Source organism: Pongo abelii, chromosome 19, assembly GCF_028885655.2.
Source record: "Pongo abelii isolate AG06213 chromosome 19, NHGRI_mPonAbe1-v2.0_pri, whole genome shotgun sequence".
NCBI lineage: Eukaryota > Metazoa > Chordata > Mammalia > Primates > Hominidae > Pongo > Pongo abelii.
The window spans coordinates 26,614,557-26,636,302 of NC_072004.2; the positions used below are offsets into that span (position 1 = coordinate 26,614,557).

At 43.2% G+C, this 21,746-nt stretch overlaps 1 pseudogene; it reads left to right on the plus strand.

The window, feature by feature from the left end:
- The first annotated feature begins 30 nt into the window (after positions 1–30).
- LOC134760530 (putative uncharacterized protein LINC02693) lies at positions 31–21,520 on the plus strand (annotated as a pseudogene).
- The last annotated feature ends 226 nt before the right edge of the window (positions 21,521–21,746 follow it).

Genomic DNA, 21,746 nt, shown 5'->3' on the forward strand with positions numbered 1-21,746 from the left:
CGCCCCAGGGCCCGCTCCGCGCCCGGCATAATGGGAGAAAAATCGCGATGGAAAGGCCCAGCCCCTCGCCATGCAGACGGGAAGCTTGGCCGCACGTGTGATCACCCTTACGCCCCTTGGAGTTTCACCCCCTCTTCGCGGGCTCCAACAGCCTGGGTCGGGGCCTCCTTGTCCTGTGTGTGCCTCTGGGCCGCAAGAACACAGTCCCGAGCCCCCGCGAGCCCGCAGGCCTCCCACCCGCCGTGCACAGGCTGCACTTCTGCGCCCCAGCACTGCGCCTGCGGGACCATCTGGATCACTTTTCCATTCTGATGACGTCCTGTACTTCGTGGCTGCAGGCTCCTCAAGCCCCAGGTCTGTGCAGAGAAGAGCAAAGCAGCAGATCCGTGCCACAGCTTTCTGGAACACCCATTTTACTACCAGATTTGGAAGGAACGAAGTTAAGTAATTTTCAAGGTAAGTAATTAAAATTTTACGATGAAAAGGCTAGAAACTCTTCTGCTGGTAATAACTGTCAGACATATCTGCCTGAAATGTCAGACTTTTTCTGAGAAAAAAACTGAAAACTTGTTTCCCATTATTTTAAATAGGAAAAATTATAGGGCACGGCAAGTCAATAGAAAAAAAACCTACCAATTTCCTAACTCACAATGAGGCAGTAGGTTTAAGTTGCACATAAGTTAGGATGTAAAATGCTTAAATGTTGCCACTTGGTCACCCACATTTGATATGGTTGTTAACATGCAGTTGCCTTGGATGCAGTAGCTATGGCTTGAGACCAGCAACATCCTTTTGCTGAACCTCCCTTTGTCACCTGAACCTCCCCTTTGTCAACACACCAAAGCTTTTTGAAGTGACTGTCATGATCCTGATGGTCTACCAGTTGTTGCTGGAAGCAACATGTGGCTTTTTCCAGCAAACTATTTAGTTTAAAATGCTGTAATTTTTGAAAGCTCAAACATTATGTCTACAACCATCAGCCAAAAAATTTGAGACAGGTTCTTGCTCTTTTGCCCAAACTGCACCACGAAAGGGGCTCCAGCGATCCACCTGCTTCAGCCTCCCCAGTAGCTGAGACCACAGGTGTGTGCCACCATGCCTGTTAATTTCTAAATTTTTTGTAGAAACTACATCTCCCCACTTTGCCCAGGCTGGTCTCGAACTTCTAGACTCAAGCAGTTTTCCTGCCTTGGCCTCCCAAAGTGCTGGAATTACAGGCATGAGTCACCAACCGCACCCAGCCTGAAAAATGATTTGTGAGATAAATAGCTGCTATACAGTTTAGATATTAAAAACTAAGATGTATTCTTCCAGGAAAGTAATAATTTCGGATATATTCTGTGTCACATCCTGTATGATGAAATAGATGGCAAAAAAAAATCCCATTTAATTTAAAGATGGAAGCTGTAACTTCAAGTAAATTTGGAGCTGAGGAGTCCTTTCGGGCTATGACCCCAGAATTCTGGGGTTCTCTGTACCGATTTTTTGCTAGTGTCCACACACAAGCATTCCTTAATGCTGTGCGTTAAACAAATAGACCTTCTTTAACCCCAGATTTCTCTCCATTTACCATCTGTTTCTCTGCTCCATGCAACTGCCTCACCTCATGTCCTCTCTTGCACCCACTCCTCTCTAGCTTTCCTCCAGGGTACTTTGCTGAAACGACTTTTATCTCAGTCATTTAGCTGCATTTGACACAGACGATACAATTGAGGACTTCCACCATTTCTTCTGGATTTTAGGGACCTTCCCTCCTGGATTCCCTCTCACCTTTATCTTCATCCTCCTGCTCCTCCTCCACCAGATCTCTAGTGATCCTCTCAGAATGATCCCACACAGTCTCATAGCTTTAAATACCATCCATCTGTTGATAACCACTGGGCTTGGGGCCTCTTCCCTGAGGGGAGCACCAAGAGTCATCCCTGACTCCTTTCCCTTCTCCCCCAACCCCCATGCAACCACACAGCAAGTCCTGTGGCTCTTGAGTGCAACCAGCATCTTGATTCACCATCTCCATTTCCACAGCCAGTTTCAGTCACCTTCCTCTCCTACTGATCTACTGCCAAAAATCCTCCTACTGCCAAAGATCCTCCAACCTCCCTGCCTCCTGTCTTGCCCTGCTACAGTCCAGCCTCCTCTCAAGCATCCAGAGTGATCTCTTGAAAATGTTAAAACATGATATAGGCATACCCCCAACCCTGTGTAAACCCTGCCACTGTCTACTCATTGCAGTGAATAAAAGCTCAGAGAACCTGGTGCCTGCCTCTTCAGCCTCATCTCCTACCCTTGCTTGTTCTTGCTTTGTGGGTCAGATTTTCTGGTCTCCAGAGGTGAATACAATTTTAACTGACAAATGCTAGATCATAGACTCTATCTACAGCATAAGGCATGGAAGGAAAAGTCTGAGAGAATGAAGGGCCAGAAAAGTTTGTTTAAAAAAAAAATAAAAAGCACAGGAAACTGGAAACATAACTAACCTGTATGTATATACTTAAAAGAACATGGTAACAAAATGAACTCTTTAGAAACTGAGCCAACAGACTTGCAAACAAATAGAAATACCTTTGGTCCTACTCTGAAAACAAAAAGAATCCTTAGTGAGTATACAAGAACAAAAATTGTACACATTTCTGGGTCATAATGCAATAAAACTAGAAATAATTGAAAGACAATTTAAAGATGTTCAGCTTCCTGAAAATGTTAAATTATCCTTTTAAACAAATTAATGCCTACATCAGGGTGCAAATCCAAAACACAAATACCTTGCCTATAAAAATATATTTTTGCAAACAACAGTGTATCGGGATGTAAGGAGAGAGCTCACTGACTCAGAAGCTCCCAGAGTGACCAGATGTGTTCATGGGAACTGGAGCACTGCCCTGGAGTCATTTGACATCACCTTATTACAAGTAGGAACAGCCATGCTGGGAGATGCTCAGATGCCAGTAATAAGTCAGAGGATTCCCTCCTGAATGGGACCTCCCAGTCCTCTTTGGCACAGGGTTCCAGGCGTGACCACAAATCCATCGGTGAGGGCTTTCAAGATCAACCTACCCTCAGGCAGTGGAGTGGAAACTGGCACTAGCAGCTACAGTGGAAAAAATGAATGGCCTCTAAGAATATGTCATCTGCCCCATGCAAAGACTCTGGATCCCAGAAGTCCTCCTGGTAAGGTCTCAGAGCCAGACAACTTCATTTCCTGTCACCTGGGCTGCTCTCCCTCTGACAGCTATGGAAATTGGTGAAGCACAGGAACATATTGGAAATGGCAATGATGTGCCATGCCAATGTGTGGAAGTGTACAAGTTAAGTAATATTTTAAAAACAGAACACACAAAAGTTGCACAATCCAACCAAAGCTCTGTCATGTATGTTTCTAAACAAGTTTGGAAGAGAATTTGGAAATGGCTGAAATTTTTTTATAAAGCTCATGTTTTTAGTTTGTTTAAATGTAAAAGCATACACTTAGAAACAAGTTAGTATGTAAAAATTTTTAATCTTAGCTATCTGGAAGCTTCAAATACCTAGAATGAGGCATTTCCCAAAGGTCTCTGTAACTTGAATTTTACCGTAGTTTGAAAATTCTTGCCCAGCATAATGGCTAACACCTGTAATCACAGCACTTTGGGAGGTTAAGGTGGGCAGATCACTTGAGCTAGGAGTTAGAGACCAGCCTGGGCAACATGGTGAAACCCCATCTCTACAAAAAATTTAAAAATTAGCTGGGAGTGGTGGCCCTGCCGATAGACACAGCTACTCAGGAGGCTGAGGTGGAAGGATCCTTGAGCCCGGGAGGTCTAGGCTGCAGTGAGCTGTGATTGCACCAGTGTACTTCGGACTGGGCAATACTGCCAGACCCCACCCCCTCCCCTAAAAGAAAGAAAACTATTAGTTCATAGTGCAGCTGATGAAATAATTTACATCCACAAAGAAAGGGGCAATCATAATATGTATATAATTACTCAGTATTAAAATATTGTGTATAGTATTACATGTATTGAATACCTATAATGAATGGGGCACTGCTTTAAGCACTTTATACTCATTATCCCACAAGAATTCTCTCTCCAGCAGGTCTTAGTATATTCAATTTAAAGGCTAATTAGTAAGCAATGTATAGAATTGAATAAGAAACTACTTAAAACATAGAAGGCTCTCGAAAATACAATGTGGAATGAGTAATGCAAGTTACAGAGATACACAGCACATTTATAGAAAGTGTAAAAACTTACAAAGTTAAGCAGTATATTATTTAGGGAAACAATATATTATTTAGAGATGTTATTATGTAATAAAAGTATAATGAAAGTCAGGGAAATAATACTTTTTGTAAAGCTTCAGATGAATGATTGTCCCAGATGGGGTTACATTTCAGAAGGGCCAACCATGCAGACGGCTTCAAATGTAGTGGAGTAGGTGATGGGTACAATTATTTATTTTACTTTTATGTGAGTCTGTGTATGTGTGTGTGTGTGTGTAATTTTGTATGTATAAAATAGTTCGTAATAATTTTTTTTGAGTTGGGATGTTTCTCTGTCTCCCAGGCTGGATTGCAGTAGCATGATCACGGCTCACTGCAGCCTTCACCTCTCAGGCTCAAGTGATCCTCCCACGTCAGCCTCCTGAGTACCTAGGACTACAAGTGTGCACCACCATGCTTGGCTAAATTTTTTAAATCTCTTGTAGAGATCGGGTCTCACTCTATTGTCCAGGCTGGTCTTGAACTCCTGGCTTCAAACAATCCTCTTGCCTCAGCCTCCCCAAGTGCTGGTATTACAGGGTAAGTTGCTGTGCCCAGCCTAATTTTTTTTTATTTTTAAACAGCTTTATTGAGGAAAAATTCACATACCTTATGATCTGCTAGGGTTTAATATAATCACAGATATGTGCAACCAAAACCATGGTTAAGTTTACAACATTTTTGTTAGTCCTGTACCTTTTAGCTATCACTCTGTTCCCCCCACCACCTACCCCAGCTGTAAGCAACCACAAATCCAGTTTCTGTCTCAATAGATTTGTCTTCTCTGGGCATTTCATATAAATCGATCCATATAAGTGTTTTTTCATGTCTGGCTTCTTCACATTTGTCTCATTCCAGAAGGTGTCTGAATTTTTCCACAACTGGGAACACTAAGCTGTGGGGTGAATTTTTGGTTCCCAAGTGAATGTGAATGAGGCAGAGTGGAAGGAGAGTTCTTTGACTGAGGGAACGGGACAAGAACCAATGAAAGAAAGAGATCCAGCAGGAGGGGAGGGAGGAAGCGGGGTGGAGAGCTGCTTGAAGCAGATGAACAGAGCTCTGGGCCGTGACAGCAGAATAGAAGGTGCAGTGCAGCGGGGTGCAGGTCCTGAGGCGGTGAGAGGGGGAATGTGGAAAACAGCAGGTCATAAACTCTGAATTCCAGCTGCTGGAGCTGTGGGTCCCAGGGGCCTGGTTATCCCCTCACAGGCAGGAGCTGGAAAGTGGGGCTCTGCTCAGGTCCAGGAAGGAAGTGGATGCACTGGTGGTGTGGACATGTGCATGGAAGCCCACAATGCCCACAACGTGAGGTCAGAACTTCAGTGAGAACCTGCATTTGGGCTCCAGGCTGGTTGGAAATATTCTTTCATTCAGCAGCCTTCTCATTAAGTGCCTGCTGTGTGACAGACACTGCAGAGCACAGAGATGCAATCTTACCTGTCCCAGCCTTCCAGGCACCAGGGGTGCCACGCGCTTTCAAACAACCAGCTCTCATGTTTCATAGAGCAAGAACTCACTCACTACCACTGGGACAGCACCAAGCCATTCCTTCCAGGGACTTGCCTGGAAGGCTGGGACATGGTTATTTTCCATCTCCCCATGGTTCATGGAACTGTATTCTGCATAGAATGGGCAAAGTGCAACTATCATTGATTAGTAATTGAAGAAACAAAGATTTCACCTTCATGTTTTTTACAAAATGCAATATCTGAGATGTAGCATTCTATATCTTTGGCTTCTTTAATGTTAGCTATACAGACAAAATAGAAAATGAAAAAAACCTTCCAATATTAAATATTCACATTGATGTCTGTATTAGTCTATTTTGTGTTGCTATAAAAGAACACCTGAGGCTGGGTAATTTATGAAGAAAAGAGATTTATTTGGCTTATGATTCTGCAGGCTGTACCAGCCTGGCACCACCATCTGTTTCTGGTGAGGACCCTAGGAAGCCGCCAATCATGATGGAAAGGGAAGTGGAGCAAGGAAGAAAGGAGGTGGGGTGCCACATGCTTTCCAACAACCAGCTCTCATGTTTCATAGAGCAAGAACTCACTACCACTGGGACAACACCAAGCCATTCCTGAAGGATCTGCCCTCAAAGACCAAACACCTCTCACTAGGCCCCACTTTCAACATTGGGAATCAAATTTCTTTCTTCTTTCTTTCTGTTTTTTTTTTTTTTTTTTTTTTTTGAGATGGTGTTTCGCTCTGTCTCCCAGGCTGGAGTGCAGTGGCATGATCTCAGCTCACTGCAAGCTCTGCCTCCCGGGTTCATGCCATTCTTCTGCCTCAGCCTCCCGGGTAGCTGGAACTACAGGTGCTCACCACCATGCCCGGCTAATTTTTTTGTGTTTTTAGTAGAGACGGGGTTTCACCATGTTAACCAGGATGGTCTCGATCTCCTGACCTTGTGATCCGACTGCCCTGGCCTCCCAAAGTGCTGGGATTACAGGCTTGCACCACTCCACCCATCCTAGGCCCCACTTTCAACATTGGGAATCAAATTTCTTTCTTCTGTTTTGTTTTGTTTTGTTAAAGAGATAATCTCACTCTGTCACCCAGGGTGGAGTGAAGTAGCGCAGTTATAGCTCACTATAGAAGCCATGGCTGAGCTGAGCCGTAGCTTACTGTGGCATCCAACTCCTGGAGCTCCAGAGGTCCTCCCACCTCAGCCTCCTGAGTAGCTGGGATAACAGGCTCAATCCACCATGCCCAACTAAGTTTTTAATTTTTTGTAGAGACAGGGTCTCACTAGGATGTCAAATTTCAACATGAGATTTGGAGGGGACAAATATTCAAACTGTATCAATGTCAACAGGTTTTTTTTTCCTCATAAAGAGTATCTATGTGTTAGGAACTTTAGATGTTTAAAAAGTGGTGGGGGGGAAGAAATATATAATAAGGGACACACACTTTATAATTTCCTCATATTTTAAATTACTCCAATAACTAATACATAGATGGATTTATGGGTCTGGAATTTTTTCAGTGAGACATTTGTTTATAATTAAAATGTGGATTTTATCTCCTTATTCCTTTTTAATTCGGTCCCAGGCCTGAGCCACCATCAAAACCTTCCTACATTGAAGCTGGGGTTTTTCCCTGAAAATGTTGCTTGTTAGGAAAAAAGGAGGCAGTTGCCTTGAGCCAGCTGACCTTGGCCGCCATGCCGCTCTCACAGAGGAGTGTTATTCAGTGGGAAGTTTTGCTCCCTGCATGGCACCGCAGCCCCTCAGCCATGAACTCAGCAAACACTGTCCCATTTTGCCCCCAGTAACAAGCACAGGGGCACCATCACAGGGTAGTACCTAGTGTGAACTAAGTCTTGGGAACTTACTGGAATTGTTGGAAGATATGTCCCTTTTTAGTAATGCACATGGCTGTAAATATTAGGTACAATTTGATTTCAGACTCAATTCATCGTGTGTTTTGGCTCAGCTGTGGCCTGCATATGGTGTTGCTGATACAGAAATGAAAATGCTGGTGAGCCACAGAAAGAAAAATCCTGTGTTTTCTGAAAGCTTCAAACACCTTTGGCCTTGTTCCTTAATCACCTGGGAGGAAGAGAACCTACAAAAACTGGAAACGCAGTGGCCAGCAACCAGCCCTTGACAGGCTTGCTGAGCTGTGAGGGTCTGGAGGAGGAAGAAGCTCTGCATTGTTTCTGCAGCCCCCGTGCAAAACAATGTTGAATTCCAGCGTGATATTGAAATGAATGTATTTTATTGTAATGTTAAATCTTAAATTTTTTATTAAGTCCTTTGTTCACAAATGGAAACAACAAAATGACAAATTATTTAAAATTTTCAGATTGTATAACCTTCCTGTCCTCTAGCAAAAAAAAAAAAAAAAAAGAAAGAAAGAAATTTGATTCCCAAAGTTGAAAGTGGGGCCTAGTGAGAGGTGTTTGGGTCCTGGAGACAGATCCTTCAGGAATGGCTTGGTGCTGTCCCGGTGGTAGTGAGTGAGTTCTTGCTCTATGGAACATGAGAGCTGGTTGTTGTGAAAGTGCATGGCACCCCATCTCCTTTCTTCCTTGCTCCACTTCCCCTTCCACCATGACTGGAGGCAGCCTGAGCTTCGGAAGGGAGGCAGTCCTTTAAGACAGCCGTGTCCAATATAAACAGAATATGAGCTATGCCTGCCTGTAGTTTTAAATTTTCTTCTAGCCAGGTTAAGGAAACTAAAGAGAAACAAGTAGAATTGATTTGTAATAATATAATTTATTTGACCCAATGTATCCAAAATATCATTTTAATGTGTGATGAGTATAAAATTATTAATGAAACATTTTACATTTCTTTGTCCTAAATCTTTAAAACTCACTCCATATTTTACACTTCTAGCATATCTCAGTTCAAAGCAGCCAGATTCCAGATGTTCTGAAGGCTCTGACTCCCTGAACTCAGGAAGGTGAAGGGCCTGAACCGCACTTCTCTGCCAGGAGCGAGGGAGCTCCCCCTCCCTACCCACATCTCTTCTCAGTCCCAAAGGAAGAGAGAGTGCCCTGAGACAGCAGGGGCTGCCAGCAGGAGGTGGCCACAGGTAGGCCACTGCTGCCCATCTGCTGCTTGATGGGACCATTCTCCCCTCCAGAGATCAGAGGACAGTGGGGTCCCAGGAGGTGGGACCTGTCCACAGCCTTGACCTCCAGAATTTAGATTTGGAGGGAATAGATTCCAGACAAATGCCTTACCTTGCTATTTGGCCTTTGCCCTAGTGGTCAGGCTGTCATCTATTTCCTCCTGTGTTGTGCGATACTGTGTGACTTTTAAGCACATACACATCTACATGCATTTCTTTATAATTCAAGGGACCCAACTTCTAATAAGGGGAAAAGGAATTCAGTACCTAGACAGTCCCTATAGTGTGCCAGCTAACTTGTAGTCAGCATGTTGTTAATCCTGGCATCCTGTCAGCTCTGGGTGTGTTAGTTAGCTGTTACTGTGTAATGAGCCATCCCAAAACTTATTTAGCTCATGATTGAGCAAGTCAGCAATTTATGGCAGGCTCCTGCCATAAATTAATTGCTATACCTATAAAACCTGCCGTACCTTTATAAGGTATAGCAATCTTCATGTGTGTGTATGGGAGAAGGGGGTCAGCTGCTGGTGACCAGGCAGCTCTGCTGTTGAGAGTGAGTTGACTGTGGACTGGGCAACTTTGGTTCTCTTCCCCATAGTGTTTCGTCCTCTAGCAGGCTAACCTGGGCTTGTTGTCATGGAGATGGCAGGGTTCTGAAAGAAAAGGAAGAAGCATTCAAGACCTTTTGAGACTGGGCCCAAAACTGCCAGCTGGATCCAAGTCTTGGGAAACAGATTCTAACTCTGGATGGGAGCAGCTGTAAAAGCGCATTGCAAAGGGCATAGACACAGGGAAGGATGAAGAAACACGTATAAAGCACTCCACATGTTTGGAAATTCTTTTCATCCCATTTTGGTATTTGTAGGCTATTACTGGTCTTCAACACAGACTAAATCAAAATGCTGTGCCCAAAACAACCTCTTACTCTGAAAGCAAGTGATGTAAAGATAGATCTGCTGAAAAGACATTTCCTCCTGCTGCAATTTAGTCAAGCAGCTGAGCACGTCTTGAAGCCATCCTTTGATTTCAACAGGGCAGAGCTGTTTTCTAAGACTGCCCACCACCCCTCCCCACAAAGCTGAGATGCTGCAATGGGGCAAATCCCAGCAGCACACAAGGAAATCAGGCACAGCTAAGGTTCTCACCCCTGATGCACCTTATAATCACCTGGGTGGCAGGGGGCTTTTAAAATTCCCAAAACCCAAATTGCAACAGACCAGTGAAATCAGAATCCCTGGGGTAGGATCCAGACATCCTTGCTGTTTAAAGCTCTCCAACTGGTTACAATGTGTGGCCAGAATAGAGAACCACAGCGTGAAACCAACGTCTTTTGATGAACTAGTAGCAAATGGTTTCTCAAACGAATGTGAAGTCTTTGCTGCCGAGCTGTAGCCTTTCAGTCTTACTTGCATTATTTACATGCTATCTTTTGCAGGACTTGACCTCTGCTCCTCATTTTGTTTCTGATTCAGCTCAATTTCACAAGTACTGAGTGCATACGATGTGCAGAACACCGTGCTAGTTATTGTGGCCTTGATTTGGGGAGGACTTTGCTGGGAAATAAAATCACATCATCAGAAATAAGAGTCTTACTACTTACCAAATTGAGGCAAAAATGGGAAGACCTAGGGGGTCTCACCCAAGGATTAGGACACTAATAGATACATCAGAATATTACAGTTCATCTGATGATGCTGTGAGTGGAAGTGTCCCACTTTGAAAAAAAAAAACGCTGCTGTTACTCTGAGATACTAAGTTATGTGTGCAAATATGTGGTATTTAAATATTTTGTTGATATATAACATGCATGTAGAAATACGTGCATAAAGCATTCCCTTAAGCTCAATGTATATTATGACAAAATTAATACACGTGGGTAACCAAGAAATAGAAGCAGCCTCACTCATGTGGCCCACAAGCGCTTTCTCCCTCCCTCCTCTTCAAATGTACCAGTGTCTTAACAGCTGACATTACAGATCAGTTTTGTCTTTCTGTGCAAGTCTTTTCATTACAGAAAAATTTAAATATATAAAAATTGAACAAAATTGTACAATAGAGCCGTGATCCAGCTTCAACAGCTAATAATCATGTGCCATTTTTGTTTCTTCTGTACCACAGCCCTTTCCCTACCACCCTTCATTTTATTTTTATTTTTTTAGTTCTTTTTTGGTGAGGTAAGATACACATGCATTGAAAGGCACAAATCTTAATTGTACAGCTTTGAAAAATAAATACACCCATATAACCTTCACCTCTTTTCAGAATGGAATATTTCAATCATCCCCAGAAAACACCCTCATGCTCATTCCTAGGCAATTTTTAACTTCCCCAGAGGAAAGTACTGTTGTGGGGGTTTTTTAACCGTAAGTTCGTTTTACTTGAAATCATACAATATACATTTTTATGTCCAGCAGTCTCAGCATAATGTTTGTGAAACACCTCCATAGTGTGTGTTTTAGTAGTTTGTTCCTTTGTATTGCTGAATAGTATTCTGTTGTATGAATGCACCATGGTTTGTTCATACATTTCTCTGTTGATGAATATTGGGTTATTTCCTGTTTTGGGCTATCATAATAGTAAAGATCTATGAACATTCTTATACAAGTACTCTTTTGTATTGTTTTATTCCTTTATTAGCATTGAAGTGACACATTTTTTCATTTTTTGGCAGTTGCTCCAAGGATTACAATGTGCATCATTAACATTCTCACAGTCTAGAATTAATATTGTACTATTACAGTGAATGTAAAATAGAAAAACTTGCTACAGAATAGTGCCATTTATCTCCTATCCTTTGTGCTGTTGTTGCCATAAATTTTACATCTGCATGGCATAAACCCCACTACACAGTGTTATATTTGCTTTAGTCATAGATCTTTAGATGAAATTAAGAGGAAAAACAAGAAAAATATATAATAAATATTTGGAGGGAGATGTTTTGAGGCCACAGAAACATACTGTTTCTTCATCCAAAATTTTTGCATTCGTTGATGACTCTTTCCTGCAGTAATGATTACTGTGGTGTTCTAGTGGTAGTTTTCTATTTGTGCTCCTTCAACATTTATTACTTGGAATTCTTCTGCAAGGAAGATTTGTCTTTCCTTCCTGATTTATTTAATCTTTTCTATATCAGTATGGACTTGTGGATATTATTTTATGTTCTTGGTTACAGTTTAGTGCTGTCATAGTTGTTTGCCACTCACATTGTTCCACCTTGAGTCATAGCTCTTCCAGGTTGGCTTCTTTTGACATGTCCCCACCGTTTTATGTTTTTTAAAAGCACTTTCTTATTTTCTGGCACTGCAAGTTGCTCTAGTCTCATCTCGTGTTTTTCATGGCAGGGCTAGAATTAGTCATTTCTCCAAGAAGCCTTGGTTTCTTTTATAGGAGAATGGCATTTAGAAACCAGGATCTGGGTACTGGATGTGCTCATTAATACTGGGATATCACTGCTTCGAGGCCCTCTCAGCATAGTTTGGAAACACGTGAATGTTTCTAAACATGTATGCATGAATACAAACTCAGCATCTACCTATCTACATCTGTCCATCTAAACAGATACATTAAAATAGACATGGGTTCATACTGACATTCCTAAGTCCAGTCCAGCACCTTAGGGTTTATGCTAGCATTCTCCCTTTGTTTATTTATAACTCTTTCACCTACAGAGAGAAACTGGGCTCTAATTTTCTAAAATATATTTGCTAACATGGAAAATCATTTCAGAATTGCTGACCCATATCCTGAAACAAATTTACCAACCAGAATACAGTATGTTTGTGTGCAGTTCTTGAGTCTTACAGTACGCAGTCAAAACAGTATTTTCCAAGGTTACTTAGGTGAAGACTTTTTTCCCCCACATTCTTCAATATGGGTTAGTCAATACTTTTAATTCAGTAAAATTCATTTGTCACCAACTGCATTCCATCTGACCCACCCACCATCTTTGTTGATTTTTAAATTTATATAGAATAAAACTCATTCTTTGTAACATACAGTTTCATGAGTTTTGACAACTATATAGAGTTATACATTCACGTTCACAGTAACAGAACTGTCTCATCACCTCTAAGATTCTCTATTCTTGACACCTCTTTGTAGTTAACCCCTTCCCCAACCGCATTATTTGGCAACCACTAGTCATTTTCTATCCCTATAATACTACCTTTTCTAAAATATCATATAAACAGAATTATAGAACATATACAACACAGATGAATCAATTGGGTTGTTTGTTGTTGTTGAGTTGTCAAGAATCGCTTGGCGATATATGTGAGAGTTTATTTTGGGGCTCTCTAGTCTGTTCTGTTGGTCTATATGTCTGTCTTTATGCCAGCACCACATTGTTTTGATTTCTGTAGCTTTGTACTAAGTTTTGAAATCAGGAAGTATGAGTCCTCCAACATTGTTCTTTTTCAGGATTGTTTGGACTATTCTGGATCCTGAAATTTTATATGAATTTTAGGATGAATTTTTCTGTTTTGCACAGGACATCATTGGGATTTTTACATTCTTGGTTTAGTTAATTCCTAAGTATTTTATTCTTTTTGATGCTATTGTAAATCGAATTTTCTTAATTTCCTTTTCAGATTATTCATTATTAGTATTTAGAAACACAGCTGATTTTTGTGCACCGATTTTGTATCCTACCATTCAACTGAATTTGTTTATTCTAACAGGAGTGTGTGTGTGTGTGTGTGTGTGTGTGTGTGTGTAATCTTTAGGGTTTTCTACATCTAAGATCATAGCATCTGCAAACAAATATAATTTTACCTCTTTCTTTTCAGTTTGGATGCCATTTGTTTCTTCTTCTTGCCTAATTGTTCTGGCTAGTACTTCCAAGCCATTTTGAATAGAAGTGGTGAAAGCAGGTCTCCTTGCTCTGTTCCTATCTTAGTAGAAAACCTGTCAGTCTTTCACCATTAAGTATGATGTTAGTGTGTGTTTTTCATATATGGTCTTTATTATTTTGAGGTAGCTTCCATCTCCTCTGCATTTGCTGACTGTTTTTTCATGGAAGGGTATTTAAATTTTGTCAGATGCTTTTTCTACATCTGTTGAGATAATCACGTGATTTACCACTCCATTCTCCTAATGCAGTGATGTTTGAATGTTCAACCATCCTTGCATTCCAGGAATAAATTATACTTGGTCATAGTGTATAATTATTTTAATATGCTGCTGAATTTAGTTTGTTGGTATTTTGTTGAGGATTTCTGCATTGATATGCATCAGGGAAGTGATACGTGTCTCTAGTTTTCTTGTCTACTTTTTTTCTGACTTTGGTATCAGGGTAATGCTGACCTCATAGAATGAGTTTAGAAATGTTCTCTGATTTCCAGTTTTTTAGAAGAGATGGATTAGTGTTATTTAAATGTTTGATAAGATTCACCAGTGAAGCCATCTGATTCAGGGCCTTTCTTTGTCAGAAAATTTTTGATGACTGATTCAGTCTTCTTAGTAGTTATGGGGTCTATTCTAATTTTCTGTTTTCTCATGATTCAGTCCTAGTAGGTTTTGTATACCTAAGAACTTGTCTATTTTATCTAGACTGTCCTATTTCTTGGCAAACAGTTGTTTATAATACACCTCTTATAATTCTTTATTTCCGTAGAATTTGTAATAATGCCCCACAGTTATTTTTGGCTTTGAGTCTCTTTTTCTTAGGCAATCTAGCTAAAGTTTTGTCAGTTTTGTTCACCTTTTCAAAAACCAACTTTTGGTTTTGTTTATTTACTGATAAGGAGGGATTTATTTCTGTCATATACTGTTGGTTGTTTATATGCCTTATAGCTTTTTTGTTCTTCATTTCCTGCATACTGTATTCTTTTGTATTTAATTGATTTTTGGTAATGAAATGTTTTAATTTCCTCATTTCCTTTTGTATATGTTCTATTGTGTGTGTGTGTGTGTGTGTGTGTGTGTTTGTGTACCACCATGAGATTACATTTAACTTGCAAGTTTATTCATTTTATTCAATTCTATAAACATACTGTAATTTATTTATCCATTCTGCCCTTGATGGTCCTTTGGATTTTTTTTAATTATTGGACTTTTTTTTTAGAGCTGTTTTAGATTTACATGAAAAATGAATGGAAAGTACAGGGAGTTCTCATATATCCAGTTTCCTGCCCACATGCCCTGTTGTTACCCTTACAGTCTTGCCTTGTGGTACATTTGTTACAGATGATGAACAATGTAGAAACATTATTATTAACTAAAATTCACTAGAAGTCACTCTTTGTGTTTTACCTTCTATAATTTTGAGAAATGTGTAATGACATGACATGTATCCATCATTAATGCAGCATGCAGAATAGTTTCACTGTCTTAAAATATCCCTTGTGCCTCAGCTAGTTGTTCCTTTTTCTCACCCTCCCCCTCCCACAACCCTGGCAACTACTGCTCTCTTTACTGTTTCCATAGTTTTGCCTTTTACAGAATATCATGTGGTTGGAATTCTATGGTACATAGCATTCAAGTGGGCTCCTTTTACTTACCAATATGCATCTAAGTTTCCTGTGTGTCTTTTCATGGCTTGTTAGCTCAGTTTTAAATCAAGGAATAATAGTTCATTGTTTGAATCCACAACAGTTTATCCATTCACCTATTGAAAGGCATCTTGATTGCCTCCAAGTTTTAGCAGTTATGAATAAAGCTATCATAAACATTTACATGGAAGTTTTTGTGTGGATATAAGTTGTCAGCTTACATATGATAAGTGTATACTTCACTTTATAAGGAACTGCCAGGCCAGGCACAGTGACTCATGCCTGTAATCCCAGCACTTTGGGAGGTTGAGGTGAAAGGATTGCTTGAGCCCAGGAGTTCATGACCAGCCTGGGCAATATAATGAGACCTCATCTCTACAAAATAAATTTAAAAGTGAACCACGTGTGGTGGTGCCTGTTGGTGTTAATATCATTGTTATGCAACCTGCTCTAGGAAATGAGGATCCTGTGTTCTCTAAGATGAACCTAATGAGAACCACTCAAGTCAGTAATCACAACCCATCATTAGCAGAAGCTCAGAAAATAAGATGTTAAATGCCTGGCCATTAAGTTTTCTTATCTTTATTTCTACAGAATCATCACCCCTGCCCCATAAACATGAAAGAAAAGACAAGAGAAGCACCCCAGAAGAGAAGGGGAGAAGTGCCCCAGAAAAAATCATCGTCTCTGAAGTTTGCCCAGGTGGGCACAGGCCAACCAGCCTCTCCTCTGGTTGCCCAGCCAGCTACAGGCTGTCATTTAACCTTCCGCCCAGCATGCTTTTGAGTGTGCAGAAGTGCTGCATGCCCTCTTCTTTGAAAACCTGTTGAGCAAATGCCTCTGCATTTTATGCACCTTCAACCTTGGGGGACTTCAGCCAAAGTCCCCCAAGACCAAACATGCTGTGCACACAGAGCAGCTCTTTGTGTCCCACTCCTTGCCGATCTCCTGCATCATCTCATTGAGCTTCATTGAACTCCGCAGTCTGCATGCTCTGTGGAACTCAGGGTCTTCATTTTGCATGGAACTCAGGGTCTTCATTTTCCATGGAACTCAAAGTCTTCTTGCTCTGTGGAACTTGGAGTCTCCTGGCTCCATGGAACTCAGGGCCTTTGTGCTCCATCGAACTTGGGGTGTGTGTGATTCATGGAACTCAGAGTCCTTGTGCTCTGTGGTACTCAGGGCCTGCGTGCTCTGTGGAACTCGGGTCTGCATGCTCCGTGGAAAGCACCAGGATGCACTTGACCCCCCACACCCACACACACATCCTTCATTTTATTCCTGGCCCTCATCTGTCCACCCTGTGAGGCTTCTTCACCCCCACTCTCCTTTGAGCTCATGCCGGGTCTTTTGGACTTGCCTGAAGCATGGGTGTTGGTAGGAGGGAGTGGCTGAGGTCATGCCTGCAGGCAAATTCTGCTAGTGTGGCACCAGATGGAGCTGCCTGGGGAGGATGTTTCCTTGGAGGATGCGCCCTGGCAGCCACTGGCTTCTTATGGTGCTTGCACTGCTGCTGCTGCCATGAGGGCACCACAGAGCCACACTGGGGGCTGTTCTGGAAGTGGTGGTTTTCATTTCCAGGTTAGGTAGGGACTGGCAGGCACCTTGGCTGTCCTTGTGGCTTCTGCCCTGACCCTGGTCCTCCCCAGGCTACCGATTTTCCGGGCTGCTGCTCTTCCAGGAGGAATTGAAGGTGGGAATGGCTGAAACCTCAGCTTTGGATTTGCAGAGACCCTAAGCTGTGTCATGCAGAAAGGGAAAGGATTGCAGATGGTGGTGGCATCAGCTGAAGGCAGGGGATTCACTGTGATGCTGGAGCCGTCCACGCTGGGATGTTTGCATACAGCCCAGGTTCAATTCGGTGGCCCATCAGCGAATCCTGGATTCAGTCTCACTCGCAAGCCATGGACAACATGAGCTCAATTTGCCAGGACTCTTGGGGTTAGGGAGAGCTCAGCGTCCGGGTGGCTCTGGTTCCTTCTCATGCTGAAATTCTGCTGGTGTTCCTCCATGGGGCCCTTGTGGGTTTTTCTGAGGTGCCCCTCTTGCTGGAGTCGAGGATGAGAAATGTTTTCAGTGGGTTTTCACCCTCCACACATATGTAAGAGGTGTTGTGTTTCATTCCTGTCAGTATCCATTGCTGCAGCTTCCTGAAGTTGTGTCCGTTAAAAGGCAGGGACCCAGTGTCCAGGCTACAGAGGGTGACTTCAAGTTCCACAGCACCACTGTGGACCAGTGTGCCTATGGCCTTAGGAGAATTCCCAGATAGCACAAGGGGGCTGCCCCAGAGGGTGTTCAGCTTGTTGCCAACAGTTACTGAAGCCAGAGTCTGCAACCTTGATGTTCAGGTCAAGCAGCCAGAAACAGGTGTTCTGGCTTTAGGTCCCTGTGGACAATGCCATTCTCTCCTTCCCAGGCTACTGATGTCCTGGGTTGCTCCTCTTATGGTAGAAGCTCAAGATGGAATGGCTGGAGCTTGGCTGCCTCCGGTTAGAGCCTGGGCTCTGTATTGCAGACATCACCCGGCAGAATTCCTCATGGGCCCCTTTTGTCGTGGGTGCGACTGCTGGGGCCAGGGTTGTCGTGGGTAGTAAAGGTATTTACCAAGACAACTGTGAGTAAAGAAAGGCAAATTTATTACAGAAACTATGAAAATACATTGCAAGAATGCAACATGCAGCACAGCAGAGAAGGGGCTGTCTGCAAAGATAAAGGGCTGGAGGGAAGTTTTCTAAGGTTGTGCTGGACAGGGCTGTGTGCCGGTGAGCTTGTGCTATATGCTAAGAATATGTTGGAATAATTTTAACTGCCAGGGCTTTCCTCTTCTGGTGCCTGAGGGAAACGCCCTGCTGCTTTTAGCTGTCTTGTAACCCACACGCCTTTTCATTTCTGAAGTTGCAAGATAACGGCTGTGGTTTTTCACACAAAAGGGTTGCAGACTGGGTTAGGTCCATGTTCTGCCAACCTGGCTCTTTCCCAGTTTCAGTTAACTTGGTGGTTTACTAGAGCCCCACACCTTTCTGTTTCATATGGCCATGATCCAGGAGGTAATCCGTCACCTCCCCTCCACTAGAGAGCTCCATGGCCAGGGGTAATCCTCACTTCTCCTCTGCTAGAGTGCTCCATGGCCAGGAGTAATCCTCACCTCTCCTCTGCTAGAGTGCTCCATGGCCAGGGGTAATCCTCACCTCTCCTCCGCTAGGGTGCTCCATGGCCAGGGGTAATCCTCACCTCTCCTCCGCTAGAGTGCTCCATGGCCAGGCAGTGTTTCCTGCGTCCAGAGCACCTCAAACAATTTCAGTGTTGTGGTGACTCAGGGCCTTCACCATACAGACTTGGCAGCATAGTCTAGAGGCTGGAGGGGCTCTGTGACTCCCATTAATGACGGTCACTGCCATGGTTTCCCCAAGCAGAATGTGCCGGGAGAACTGCTCCATGTTGGCTCAGCAGAATGTTATTATAGGTAGCTCAAAAAGAGAGGGAACAGGGCTTCTCTAGATTATTTCAGGGAACAGCTATTATTTGAATGTTAATTTAAGACTATTTTATCAATTAAAAATGTAAGGCCCAAGAAACTTCATTTAGGAAGATTGAATAAATTGAATGAATACTGTTAAACTTTATGTTTCTTTCAACAAATATTTTCTGCTCCTCTCTATGAGTCAGGCACTGTGCTAGATACCATAACATAGAAACATAGTGTCAATCAAATATGGTGTGGGTACTGTATGTCAAATTTAAAAATAAAATAAAAGTGCTATATAAGAAACCTGTCAGTGCCCTGGAGGCAGGGTCCAGAGACATATCCTGTGGATGACTGGGGCTGAGGTTTAAGGGATGAGCGTCGGTGATGAGACGGATGGGAGAGGGCCCCTAGGAAAAGCATCTTCAGGCAATTGTGGTTCAGTGAGCTGCAGCCGTCGCGGCAGGAGAGTGAGGAGTGCGGCCTATCTGGTGATTTGCTGTGGTGATGTTCTGCAAACTTGCCTCCGGGTCCTGAAGTATTGCTTCTGGGAAACACAGGGTAAGGTTCCTACAAGCCTCTGGTTGCAATATTTTCAACTGCCAAGGCACCGTTCATGTTCCGTGGCTTCATTTTCCAACATCCCTGTAAAACAAGCCAGTCCCATCAGTGTTGAAAACTGCTCTCCACATACCCTTTTCCCATAGAGTACTTCCTGACATACAGAGCTGCCACTCCTGAAAAGCTAACACTTTCCATGCCATGCTGCCTTTTGAAAGGTGCCAGCCAGGCAGCATTAGCTAAGGCCGCTTTTTGGCTCTCCTCACAACAGTGCTGCCCGCTGTGCTCTCATTGGTCATCATCTCATGAAGTCACAAATGTAGCTGCTTTTCCATGGTTTTGCCACACACCAGTGGTGTTAGTTTTGCACTTTCCAGAGCAGCCTCGTGTACAGGTTGGTGAAAGCTCTCCTTCCTCTTTCTGGATGCACTGTAGTGCTTGTCATGAGCGTTGAACTCACAATTTGCAGCACTAGAACCCACACCTGAACCAAGATTGGCTAACAAGCGTTTTCTCTGTAAGGCACATCACAGCCTTCTTGCTCATAAGGACACTAGACAGCGCTTCAGCATTATGCTTAGAGGCCATTTCAAACAGTGAAATCTCCAACAACAAGCTCAAAACTGCAAAAAAAGTGGTACTATATAGACCATGAGAAGACTGGTTTGCAGGTTGAGAGTAGGAACAAGAAGGCAGCATGGGGCCCTGCATGGCCTCTGCTGGGAGGCCGATGGCTCAAATTGTTGCCCTGCTCTGCACATGTTTTCCTGTGACTGTGAAAGCCACATGAATATTGATTTGGGGGTTAAAAGTACATTTTAACAAGCAGACAAGTTCACAAATATGAAATAGTGGCTAGTGAGGGCCACCCCCATGCTGGAGCTGCAGACAGAGGCTGTTGTGAGTGCGATGTTTGCTCCTATCCCGGGAGCTTCTGGTTGCCACCAGCACCTTGTAAGCCAGGGAGTGGTGTCACCTGTACCGTAGCAAAAGCACCTCTTCTCAATGTGAAGTATGGCTTGAAGAGAGGAAGATGGAAGACTGGCTGGAAGATGGCTGTGTTAGGGGTGAAGCAAGGGTGAGGGTGGATTGACCAAGCTGGGCCAGAGGTCCGAGGGGCTGATCCGAGAGCCCTGTGTGACTGTGAGTCCTGGCAGAGTGGCCGTGCATGGTGACAGGGAGGAGGCATCCAGGACAGCACCCACGTTCCCGCCTGAGGCACATGAGGGTGGATGACAGGGTTCGGGGCCCTAGCCTTCAAGTCGGACACACCTGAGTTCAAATCCAGACTCCACCACTGACTGGCTGTGTAGCCTTAGACATGTTCCTTCACTTTCCTAAGCGTCCATTTTCTCATGTCCAATACATAGATTACTATTCCATAGGAATATTAAATCACTCAGTGATTTTGAGGTTAAAATGAGTGCGGGTGCTTTTTATTGAAATAAAGAAAATGGGAAAAGAAGCAGCATTTGAGGTGTGAGGGAGGGGAATCTGGGCATGGGGAGTTGGATGTGCCTGTGGACATCCATGGACAAATGTCCAGCAGCCGTCTGATGTGCTTCCGGGATGCTGGGGCCAGGACGTGGGGCCGCAACATACAGACCTGGAAGTTATGAGCAGGCAGGCAGCTGCTGCAGCTGTGAAGAGCAGGCAGTGCAGGATCAGAGGCCCAAGGGTAAAGCCTGGGGAATGCCAGCATTTAGGAAGAGGCCGCTGGAGATCAGGAAAGAGCAGCAGGAAAAGCAGGAGGGTGTGGAGGGATGGGAGGTGCAGGAGGAGGGTTTCCAAGAGGGAGGGGCAGGAGTTGGTGTTCTGCGGGCATGGACTGGTAGTCGTAGCACTTTTGAACTGTAGGGACCTAAGACATCTTTTAGTCTAATCCCCTTATCTATCCTGAAGAAGAAATCATGATTCCAAGGTGATGTGAGTTGCTTGCTTTAGGTCACACTGATTTCACATTGGGATACCTTGATTTCTAATGAGTAATAAAATATTTAACAAATATTCTAGAATTTGGTATTGCTCCTATTCAGTCACACTGGATATTTTCCCAATTTGATGATACTGAGATTTTAACAACTGTTAACCATTCCATGTACTAAGATGCTTATAGTCAAACTGTGCCTCTTAAACATATTTTTATTGTATATTTAATAAATTTTGCTATAAAAATAAGGTTAAAACAACTCATAACTCATCAAACTGCATTTTAATTTTAGTAAACACAAATTACACTGAGACAGGAGAGTTTTCTGGCCCCCCTCACAGGACGTGTGACAAGGTAGTGTGGCTCTCTGCCTATTCAAACCCCTTATGGGAGGGGGATCACGCACAGGGACAGGCGCAGGAGCCCAAGTGGGTGTGTGCTACAGTGTGCTCTTTTAGCCTTGGCATCTGTGGA